Genomic DNA, 13,164 nt, shown 5'->3' with positions numbered 1-13,164 from the left:
TCTTTTGTTCTCAAAAGTAAACGTACTAATTTTTAAAAAGGTTGAGAAATGTTAAAGAAATGTTAATATTTTAATGTACGAGTTGTTTTCGGAAATTAAAGATACTCTACCGGTAAGATCAAAGGAACAGTTTCTGGGAGCTACACAGACTGTTGGTTTTGCCTTTTCCTCAAGAAGGTCACTTGATATTTTTATGACGACATTTGTTTGAGTGTTGCTTAGTAATACGTTTTCTTCATACCGAAGGTTACGTTCGCTAAAGGTCATGAAAAAGGTATACAACTCAAAACAAAAGCTAGCTGACAAGCGGAGTTTGATCGTTGCTTGCAATGCTTGTCCTGACACAACGCTTTAAACCAAAGAACTACAGTTCAAAGAAGTCTCAAATGGAAAAATTTAGATAATTCGTCATACAGTCTGGATCTTGCACCCATCAATTTTCATTTATTTATTTGCCTAGAAAAAAACCTCTTGCCAATCAATACTTTCACGGCGATGATGAGATCAAAACTGAAGTTGAAATATGATTTCGACAACAGGCAGAAAAGATCTATGATTTTGGAATACAAAAGCTTGTACCCAGACTTAATGAATGCTTTGACAATGACGGTAACTATGCCGAAAAATAAGGCATATACCAGTAAGTAATTTTTAATGATTAATTAATTAATTAAAATGTTTTCAAGTGAGTATGCTACATTGTATGATTACTTTTCGAAAACGCTTATATTTGTGACCAATAAAACATGCCATTTTTAAGAAGGAAATACATTTGTATTAGAATTATAAGCTTTATCTCTATCTTGAAGTTATATCTTGAAAAAAGGAAGTTCTTGCTAGCATTGCGTGAAATTACTATCACTATTATAAATTACAAGACCAGTAGAAATTCTATATGCCTGTATACGAAAAAGTTTTGTTTATAAATATCAAATCTGTTTTCTACGTTTTATTTCACTTTCTATTTGGGAGATTTTAAAATAGATAATGTTTTATTAATAAACTGAAACTTTTTCTAATGTACAAAATGTTTAAAATTCTTTATATTCATTCGTAATGCATAATTAATTATTCGTACCCTTGTTATTCCATATTATTTTTATATTTGAAAAGTACTCATAGAAAGTTGTTATATTTAGATGTATAAAAAAGAACAGATCAATGTTTTAACTTAAGCTCTATCTTTAAATGTATAATTTCAGCTTCGTAACATTACATTTTAATTACAATTATAAATTTCTAAAATTCTATGCCTAATGGAACAATAAAATTTGCTTTTACCCAGATATATTTTTTTCTTTCAGCATTTTAAAAATAAACGGTAATAAATGTTTAAAAAAACCAAGCTTATTTATTTATTTATTTTTAGTATGAAAAGTATGAAAAAAAGTGTTTTAACGTGAAAAAGACTTTTTTTTACGTTTGTAAACACTTTTAGGGTATTCAAATTATAGTGTTAGTTTAATGCTTAAAATTTTACAATGCTTACGATAAGACAAAAGCTGTTATCATATAAAATGTATTTTAATGAAAAAAATAAATAAAATATGTTAAAAATACAGCTATAAGTGAAGGGAAATTTTGACACCTGAGACAATTTTGTACGAAAAATATTATTCATAGTTTGTCTAGCCTGCATAAAATGAATTTCTGGAATAGTTAGGTCATATTTTTATATAGTTGATCTTCAAATACGAATTTTGTTCAAAACAGAACTATATTTTTTGTTCTGTTGAATGCGCTTAGAAAAATCACCTCGTCGTTTCTTAATCCTTTCTTCGTGGGCCATTTATTTATCTTTTAAGTTTCTCAGTGTTTTATGTTTTACAATTAAACAAAAACACTTAAGAAAATTAATTTAAATTTTACCCATTTTTTTTTTTAAATTTTAGGGGTGGAAATTATCCTTTCCAATAAAACCATTTGCATTCACAAAGAAAATTAAATTTAATGGTGATTATTTGACATAAAAAATTAGAATACAACACACAAGGGTACATCACATTCTTAACTCAGGTAGCGTGCCCTCTTTTTTTGCCCCTTAGTGCTACATTTCCACCCCACACTAGCTAAGCACACGTCAATCAGAACTCAACACTTTTTTTACTTAGAAACTAACTAGAAAAGAAAAGTGAAGCAAAATTTCTTTTTTCTTAAGGAATCTGCGAACTTACGAGCTAATGCGATACAGAATGTTAGCTGCTCTAAATTACTATTTCTTTTAGTTGACTGGTGTCATAGCAGAAACATTTCACACAAGGGTTTCAGAACAAATATGCTAATTCTATTCAATCGATTGAACAATAGATGGCCACACAAACTGAAGCTAGAATTAGTGTTCCCATCGTTATTATAGCAATACCAATTAAATCGATTTTGCTCTTCGCATAGTATTTTGTAAGATCATGTAGATGGGAAGTGACCTTCCCAACTCCCAAGAAAGGGTTAATGACCTGAACATCTGAATTTATCTCAACATTGAAGCTATCTTAACACTTCAATTCACTGTCCGTAATTGAAATATAGGAAGGAACATTTTTAGCTGGAAAAAAAATATACTTTTCACTAGTCGTAATCTGATGTGTTTTGCACACGTTGAACATGAGAACAGCTTGACGCTGCTAAAAATAATTTTTTTTTCTGAATTAAAAGAGTTTATTAAATTAATAAGCTGCTTTAAGTAAAAATTATCTCTAATTTGAAAAAAATATTTCACACAAAAAAATAATTATATCTTCTGAGTTGGATATCAATAGAAATCTCAGGATTTTAATGTTTGAAAAAAATAATTCGAATTTTCAACTAATTGAAAGATTGCAAATTGATTCTGAGCATAGATACTCAATATAGCGGCTTCCAAAAAACGATGAAATCCGAAATCAGTTAAATTAAAGGAGACAACAGGTTAAAAAAAAAAGGGTTTTTAATGAATTTTTCAGCGATTGCGTTGAACCTAATATTTTTTCTTATTGTACATATTTTACTCTTTCTTATTTTTATGTAACAAGCATTTAAAAAAAATTAGCGTGCATATAATACAATGTTTATAATTTTGTTTCAATTATTCATAACTTGCTGTACTCATTAGTTTGAAAGCAATCCTCCTAAATTTTACTTCGTTTTGATTTTTTTAAACTACATGAATATAGTTTTCGTTGCGTGTAGGAGTTTAAAGAAATGGTTTTTTGAAAAATGTCCTTGTTTAAAAATAAAATTAAAAATAACAAAATGTCAAATAATAAAAAAACAAAATAAGATCGACAAAAAAATGTCAACTTCTCGAAACTATGTTTCTCTTAATTGATTGATTACAAGTATCGTTTCAAGTTTCGTAATCAATAAGCCATATGAAATTTTGCAACTCACTATAATGCATCCATACCAGATAGATAAGATGCTTCTTCTCCATTATGTTCAGCAGTCTCAAGAGCTAGTATAGCATTTTTTTTTTAAATTATTTTTATCCCCTCATGTGACAACTCATATATTTTTAGAGTAGAAGCTGAAATTCCGCGAGCATCTTGATTTTGAGCATATTCTTTGGCTGCTTTGGCTACATTTATTTCTAATTGTTCCAAAACTACTAATAACCCTAAATAAGTGACATTTCCTACCTTTTATATTTTAAGTGCCATTAGTTCTGTTGCCTACACAATTTAAGCAAATTAACTCAGAAAAAAATGACAGTATTATACTAAAGTGTTCTGATAGGAGTAAGCTAATCCTTTAATCAACTGAGGGCATAAGTTCACTTGTTCATTCATGTCAGAGCGCGTCCTGTGCCACACGCCGAGCTCGGGATATTATACTGCCACTTCATTTTTACGGAAATTAATTCAATAATTTTTTTACAATAATCTTTAAAGAATAAATGACCGAAAAATGCAATAAAATTATTTTTCAGTTAAAGAAAAATTCTCTGTCCCCTTTAAATTAAACGCGGAAAATTGAAACTAACAGAATTACTCTACCAGTATAAGGTGCTCTTAAACAATTCTAAATTTAACGGGTTTCGAATTTTACGTTAATATATTAATAGTTAGATCAAGTTCTTTAGATTCATCGTAATTAGTTTCTGAAAGATTGCAAGACATTAATAATGCTAAAATGCTGTAGGCACACGTTATTAGCACATCTTGATTCACAGATGAACGGTTTTGTGCTATGCCTCATTTCACACATCTATACATGCGAGAGTCAGCAAATTTGTGATCGATGCATTTAAGCAAGTGTTCATTATTATTAAATTCATCACGCTCATCCGAAGTTGACAGTTGTGTTAAAGCATTCTGCACTTAAGGCTATAAATTCGCATTTTTGGCTTGAATAGATTGACAAGATTGAAACTTGTTGCATATCAACGCATTTCGCACCCTTATGTTATTGGATTTATTAAACTTAACTCAGCAATTCCTTTTTAGACTCGTCTCAGTTTGTATCTCATATATAAAATATCTTATAAGGATAACTTCGTTTTAGGTAAATATTGTGCTTCAATCAAATCGAAATTTAAAAAAAAAAACATGTTTATATTAAAAAATAAAATGAAATTACATATTGGTAAAAGTTTTTACACAAAGTTCCAAAGTTAGCTTCTTGCAGATTTTAGGTAATTAAAATAAAACCTGGTCACAAAATTTCTAAATAAACATTCGAAGACTCATTGTTTTACCTTTTCAATTATTTAAAACAATATTCTTTAGAAAATCTTTACGAGGGATTTCTGTTTTTATATTATTAAATTGGAAAGATAAATCAGAGAATTTTTTAATCTTTGTCAAGAAATTTTACTGCCAGTTTCTTTTTTCTTATTTATTTAGGAGAAACGGTAGTCAGCTTAGTAAATAGATAAATATTTTTAACAAGTAATTTCCGTGGATACATCGTAATTAGTTGCTGTAAGATAAAATGATATTGAAAATGCTAAAAGGCAGAGTTGGGAGAAGTTTCCATTCGTGGTTTTTTTAATGAAATTAACCTAATATTCGTTACATGGTGAGGAAAACCACGAAAACCTCCCAATGTTAGCGTGATGGGAAACCTTAACCCATGATCCGTCTACCACTGAGGATATTTTACGTCAGCATTGTTAACTGGGGGGGGGGGCGGAATTCGAATCAACCAGCATTTGCTGTATTTTGAACCCGGTTGACCTTGTTGAGAGCCGAGGGGTCTCTTCTACCCTGAACCAACACGTCTCTTATTATCAAGTCAGTGAAAAATTTTATAATTTTGGATAATAGAAAATAAAAATGTAAGTTTTTTAGGAAATAACTACCCGCCTTGTACCGTAAAGACAGCTATTTCATATTTCTTTTTAATATTTACTTTAAATTGTATTAATTATAATTTTAAATTGTATTAAATATCTTTAATATTTATTTTTAGAATTCTTTTCAAATTTATTAACGAAGACGTATACTTAGTAGTGTGTGCAAATTAATATTTAAGTGAAATCTATCGAATCACAGTACTAGAAAGCGTATACTATAGTATGACAGGATCGATTAAATCTTAATACCTTAAAGTTTCAACTTCCGATTAAACATATTTTGACTTTTATTAGACAGCCAGGACACACATATATCAGTTTTTTGAAGCCAATAAAAAGAAACATTTGACATCGTCAAACGAACGAATATAGATAGAAGTCCAGTTCTTCGAATGTGTAACTAACGTGGAGAACTGCTCGGTACGGTACGCTAAACCAGAAAAGCAACTTTCTGGATGAGCAACATTGTCAGATTTAGCAGAACATCACGTGTACTAAGAAGATCCAGTGCATAAGAAGCAAAGTGACAGTCACGAAGAACGTCACCTGAGAATCGGTCGGTGGACAACTGTTGGCACGCTGTCTCTCAAACTTCACAATTTTATTCTTTCTTTCCCAAAATGTGTTAGCAGATTTAATCAAACAAGAAAACTTTTCTTCTCCTCCCCAACAGCAGTAGTGGTTGGGAAGAGAGGAAATTGCAAACCTATTTCAAGAATCTCCGATTGTGGTGCCCCTACATGTTGTTTTTACCTTTATATGCTGGTACTGTGACAAATTTGGGCGGACTGGCTTACAATGAGTCTGTGGAAGCTAGCTTTCTTTCCCTATGTATATCCTTTGGTCAAACCACCTGATTTTGGCTGGTACTAGGCATGTCAGATAAAAAAATATCTCACTCCCAAGCAAAATTTCTGATGCGTGGCAGGATGCTAGCAGAATTTCCAGAATAGCAATAGAAAGTACAAAGTAGAATTTCTATGAGTAGCAATACAAATAATAGCAATTTATTTCCTAATGCTAATTAATACTAATACTAATAATTTCCTAAAAAAATTATTAAATAAATAGATATTTAATAAATATTTGGGAGACAAGACAGTGTATAAAATAATACTGGATAAATAATAATAAATGTTAAAACTGAAAGAATTACTAGTTACTAAAAAAAAATAATGCTAATTCATATTTTTTATTTTATTTTCCTCAATAAAAAACTACATATTTAAAAATTTTAGAGGGAAAAAAATTTTTTTAGAAGGTTTACTAATTTTTAGAATGTTTACTAAAAAATTATATCTATATTCGATATCAAAAAGGTTTACTATGCGCTAGAATAATGTTTTAATGCATTTAAGACAGTATGTTAAATGTCCCAATGTTACCCCAACTAGGATAGTGACTCTTTGACGCAGAAACAATTTCGTTAATTCCGCCTAAATTTAGAATAAAATGTTATTTTCCACGATGAAAAGGAATAGTGATTTTTGTTTTAAAATGCTCAGAGTATTATATTGCAAGATTTACAAGATATACAATAAATTATTCCTAAGTTCTCCACTTTATAGCACTTAGAAAAATTTAATAAATTTAAAAATTAGTTAATTTAAAAAATTAGATTATCATCAAAAAAATTTTTTTACAAATACTTTTTTGAAAAAAATATGTACATAATTAGTAATTTAAAATAAATTACTTTATTTAAAAGTTGGTTATTTAAAAAAAAAATTAAACTTAGAAAATCATTAAAAATATTTTTTAAAAAATGCTTAAGGTAAAAATGCATTTGAAAAATAGAATTAATTAATTAGATTTAAAAAACCGGAACATCGTAAAAAATACTCTTTATAAAAAATATTTCACATAAAAATAATTTAATGCATTTATTAAATAAATATATTTTATAAGTTATTGGTGTTTATTTTGTTTTAAAAAAAGTTTAAAAAGTCCTGAAGTCCTGAAGTTATGATCATTAAAAGTTATAAATGCTTTTTTTTTTTTTAAAAAAAAGTAGAAATGTAACAAAACATTGCTATTTTATTATAATTGAATTCGCTGAAAAACGTTAAATAGGATACCGTTACAGTACAGCTTTGAAAACAAAAGGGTTGAACAGTTTCTTTGATATATAATTATAGTGCATCTTGAAAGTGCGCCAGGTTTCTAGCAAGAATTTAGCTCTATATTAGAGCAACCTATTTACAACCAAATATACGTCGACAAATGATTTAAATTACTAACATTCGCCGAAACCATACTATTATTGCTTTTAAACTATTAAACCAAACTAACTAAACTTAAAACAGATAAATATGTTCTTTTTGCACCTTATATTTTAAAAGTGGCCTGTTTTAGGAACGCCTAGCTTGAATTAGTGATTCAATCTTTATAGAGACACACCCATTTTTTTTCTTTCCTAGTGTAAATTACAGAGTGCGTGAAAAATTGATTGACAAGTAGAAATCATTTAGGTTCAAACAAGATTGAGCAAAACGTGCGGATTATAACGTAGAAAAAAATTTTGATTAGCAGCACGTATTTTGGGACAAAATTGTTCCCCAAAGAATAAAAAATATATGAATATAGTGACTAATGATAAGCTAGTGCTTAAAGGTTAAGTCAAAAACTACTCCATTAATCAGCAATAGTACAGTTTTTCTAACAGTGATTTTAATCAATTAATAGAATTATACTTCCCTGAATTATTTTTAAAAAAATATTTTTTTAGGCTTGAAACTTTTTTTTAAAGTTTATATATGTTCTCTTAATGTCCTCAATTTAAACTATTCATTTTTTTAATTTAAAACAATAAAACGGTTAAGCTTGTGGAAAAAAAATTTAAAGAAAATTAATGTTGTAAGAAATAAATATGTTCTTCAAAAATCCTTGTTTTCAGCTCAAAACTTCTTGACAGAGGGACACTGCGAGTAAATAGTGAACCTTTAAATGGACGAAATACTGTTAAAATTGCGAAACTTATTTTTTTGACATATTTTCTTCCTTCCTTGTATGAAATTTATATTACGGTATTCTAAATGAAATATTTTCTAATATTTGGAAACAATGAAGTTTGTCCGCTCAAGTGTACAGAAAGTATCTTCAATTCAAGAACAATGGTTTCCTTATCGATTTTTTTTACGAACCTATTTCGTGAAATCTTCATGGAATGAGTTGAAAATAACATTCTCAGAAAACTCGTAGATAGCATCTAACTCGTTTGTTCCATTTCCGTCCAAATCTTTGGAAGTGCATTTCTATACAAGTTCTTCTGTATTAGTAGGAATAAAACAGGGATGTAAATGGAAGAAGATCAGTTCTTGCAAGAAAAATTCCCTTTCCATCCCCTGTTCATCGATGTATGATTTGTTCAAGAGGTATTCGTAGAATTCATTCTACGCTCGTTTTTTTTTGTTTTTGTTTTTTTTTTTTTTTGTTTTTTTTTTTATCTCTCAGATTATATTTTGAGATTGCTGTTTACAGATCTATTTCTTTCGCAAAGTAGAACGATTGCTTTTTCCATCCAACTGAAGATTTAGATTTGAGGCTGAGAAAAAGCAAAATAAATTCCATGAGTGGAATCTTTTCATTATTTTTCTACCCCGTGAGTAGTAAATAAAGGTATATCAGTTTTTTATTAAGATCCTCGAAACATGTTTTTTTAACAGCCTGGAAAATGTTTAGCCATGGTCTGTTTCTCTTTAGAAATTCGACATTAAAAAATGAATATTTACGATTTACATGTCGATTTGGGGACACATATTGCACTGTAAATAGCTAAAGAAAGTATTCCAAATATGAGATTTTTCATATTAAGATTAGATTATAACTATTATAATAACCATATCTAATGTAAGTGTGACCACTTTAAGTCAGTAAAAATCAGGCAAATTTGCAAAACTGTAAAGCACCGTTCAGTTGTCTCAAATAAAAATGTTAACAAATCTGCCAAATCTAGAAAAAGTGTCTTAATACGGAATAGTAGCAAAATTTATTAAATGTATAAGATCTAATGGTTATAATCTTGAACTATGTATATTTGAAGTCAATTTTATGAAGAAGAAAAAATAATAAATAAAACGCAACTAAGTACTCACTTGCATTCGGTTAAAGTTCTTCAAGTACAAGCTTAGATACTCAACAGGGGAATTTTTTTTAATGCCATCAAATATCACGATAAATCAGTGATTAAGGCACTGAAATGTCATTGTGAAGAATCGGGGTTTGATCCTCAGTGGCGGCTCGAAACCCATCCAGCTTCACATCAATGGGTACCAACGTGTCTGGTAAGTAAAGGAGGCCGGTGCGTGATGCTGTTCAAATTGTCACCACCAAGCCATTGTTCACAAAATTGTGAAGCTTTAACCTCCCAGATCTCTCAGTCTCCCAACGGGCTGTATCAGCACTTTTACCCTTAATGACCGTCCTACGGCTAACAGAAAACTTCTGTTTCCTCACTGTTATCTTTACACAACCTTCTCGTGATTACAGTTAAATTTAGGGTGATTTCCTTATCTTCTTCAACTATCTCACAATACGCACCTTTCGACTATGAAATACGAAGACATTTGTGAGATAATTAACCTTTTCAAAGTTTTTTTGCTCTTTATATAATACTGTCTCTTGGGTTTCCAAATCGTGTTTTTGAAATTACCGTCCATCTTTCCATTAAAATTTTTTTATCAGTTTAAGTTTCTCGCTCAATTTTATATTGAGTACTTGTTGTAGTGGCCAAGAAAAGTTTGATTCTTGCGACATTAAACTATACATTCAATTCAATTGACATAGATGAAACCTACAATTAAAGGGCTCTATGCAAGAGTCATCCAGATGCATATAAGCCATCCAGATTCTCAACTTTTTTGAGAGAATCAAATGGAGTGAAAAATCATGTTTCTTGTATTAAAAGAATGAAACAAAATAAAACTATAATTAGCCCTTTGACATGAAATTCTCATTAAACAAATCTTTTTTCATTATTCTTTATTAATTTTGGTCAAAACAATATATTATTGTATTATTAGCTAATTTATTGTGATGATATAGGGATAGATGGGCGCAGATAGGACCATATGTGACCCTTGGCAAGTTTGGACCAACAGCTCACTTCCAAACAATAATTTTTCAAAATCTCCTTTATTTGCAGTTGTTTAAATCTAAGAGAAACAGATATTCATCATCGAAATTTCTTTAAATTTACAACATATCAATCATTGATAAATTTATAAATATGAATTGAAAAAAAAATCTAACTATTTTTTTTTGTGGATTTTATATTTCAGTACAAACATAATTCTGATAATCTAATAGATTTTTGATAATATTAAATTGTTTTTTATATTTAATTATTTTTAATTGTAGTTAGAGCGTCTAAAGAGAAATATATGTAAAAGAGACACTGGTGTCCTATCTGCGGTAAAGGGTTAATGTACTTGTATAATTCTCTCAACGGACTCCTGAATTTTAATAACGTACTTTTTCCCCATTTCTTTTTTCAAGTGTATAGTTGGGTAATAGTAAACCCATATATGCAATACATTTTTATTAAGGAGGAAAAGATACCCAAAAATGTGGATAAAATCCTTCACAAAACGTTTTTGTACATGTTAAAATTTATTAACTATCTTAGGAATTTTACCTAGGAAATTAATTTTCATTTTTATGCATTTGAAAATCTAAGAGAAACTATTGCAGATTTTTCAATGACTGTGCTTTGTAGGTGACAAAGTATTCTGGACATTCGAAATTAAATTTGTATTTAATAATTTTTTTGTAATATTTTCACCCCATTAATAGTCCTGTGATACAAACAATATATTTCTGTGTCTCAATCATAATTCTCATTCATTTATTGCAGTATACGCAATAACATGCGGAAAAGATTAAACAACAGGTAAACAATGCGACCAGACAAGAATTAACTTAGACAGGCAATCCATCAAAAATGATCAACTCATAAATCATGAGTGTTGTTAAACTTTTCACGGAGGTGACATGTTGAAAGATTATTCGATCTGGAAACTCATAATTTTGATTAAGATTGTAATTCAACCTAAATAATGGAAATAAAGTCCAGAGTTTAAGTGTAATTACCAAATTTGTTTTTCAAAAAAAGCACATTTTTTAAAAAAGAAATATGTATCTTTTGCAGCCAAATGAAGAAAGAAAAGCATTCTATTTAATGTTCTTAAAACTATTATTTGTATACCATAATTTGTAGCTGATTTTTTATTTCCATATATATTTATAAAGAGTTTTTAATGGTTATATTTTCTTCCATTGAATTGTAAAAATAACATTGAAATACTGAAATATATATTTAATTTATTGCATTATATGCACTATGTTTCTAATTTTCGAATGCAATCATATTACGCAAAATATACAAAGCATTAGAAAAAAACGGAATGATAGCAAAATTTTAATGCAAATCCCCAGACTATGAGTGATATGAAAAAAATGAGTATAAATGCATTATAAAGTATGCACCTAAAAATGGGGTACCGAAATATTATCTATGGTTACAGTGGGGGAACTTCAAAATGGCAACACCTTTTTTTCATTGAAATGGGATTCTCAAAGTAAAAACCCTTAAAGCTAAAAGTAATTTTCAGCATTAAAAAAGTAGAGCTAGGAAGTATAGAAAAAAAGGGTATTTTAAAAAAAAATTCAACGTACCTGTGATTCAGCTCTATTGAATGCACTTTGATTATGCCAGGAAGGAGAAAGCTTATATATTCGCATGTTGTACCGACCATTCCACATCTCTGTCGAGCGTTTCCGTTTCGTTCTAAAATATCAATCCATCCTTTAACTTTTTTTGGAACACGTTTTTGGTGAAAAAAGCAATTTGAAAAATACGAAATCTTCTGCTGTAACTGTAACCTTGAAAGCAGGCAAACATTTTTCTCATCATTCTCGGATGCACAACACATAATCAATACACATAATTAAAAAAAGTGTAGTTGTATTTACTTTTAAATAATATGCACATAATTGAAAAAAAACAAAACACTATTGCAGATCTTTTGACTCTCTGCATTTTTATGTTAGTCATATGCTGTTTCTTATTACGAAATATGAAGATACTAATTGCAGTTTTCTTTATTCCTAATGATTAAAGTTTTCTTGCGAAGATTTACGATGTTGCCAAAGAAATTACGGATGCATATTTCATTTCATTTTGTTAATGAGAAATTCTAGAAATGATCGTGTTTCTAAAATACATAATTATCTGGTTTTTATTAAAATTCCGTGTACAAAAGGTACGGCCGTAAATACTAGTAGACCGAACATACTTTAAAGTTTATTAATTCCAGTGTATTTATCAACCTTTTTTTTGCTGAAACTTTGGATTAAAGTTTTTCATGATCAAAATTCAACTGAAAGCCCTTCTAGGTAAAAGTAGGAATCAATTAAATATTTTTATTAAAATTATATTATAATTTAATTTTTATTATAATATTTTTTTTATTTTTTTTTTGTAATTAGTATAAAATATTTCCTACAAAATATGCATAAGATTTGTTTTATTAATTCAAGTTTTTTTAATCGTGTTTTTCATTTGACCTAATATTTTTATTCTCGCTATTAACTACAATTGACCCTACCTGATTATTAATTTATAATTTTCTATTTAGTTATTATATACAATTTTTATATAGTTTTATGAAATATTTTATCAATAATATCATTTCCTGAAAACTATAAGGCTTTAATATAAAAAGTTACGATGAATAAAAATTCCAACATTTATACATGGCGTAAGCTAATTACAAAATATATCATATTAGAAATCCATCAGGTTAATTAAAAATCCACAGTATTTTCTAATGAGTGAGACTGATCGTCCTTAGGCTTATTGCAATGATCTCACGGTCGCTTAGGTTAATGAG

The sequence above is a fragment of the Parasteatoda tepidariorum genome, chromosome 3 (genome assembly GCF_982258835.1).
Source record: "Parasteatoda tepidariorum strain Cologne lab strain chromosome 3, Ptep-v5.0, whole genome shotgun sequence".
NCBI classification, from domain to species: Eukaryota; Metazoa; Arthropoda; class Arachnida; order Araneae; family Theridiidae; genus Parasteatoda; species Parasteatoda tepidariorum.
The sequence above is the reverse complement of the archived record's forward strand: the minus strand, read 5'-3'. Positions refer to the sequence as shown.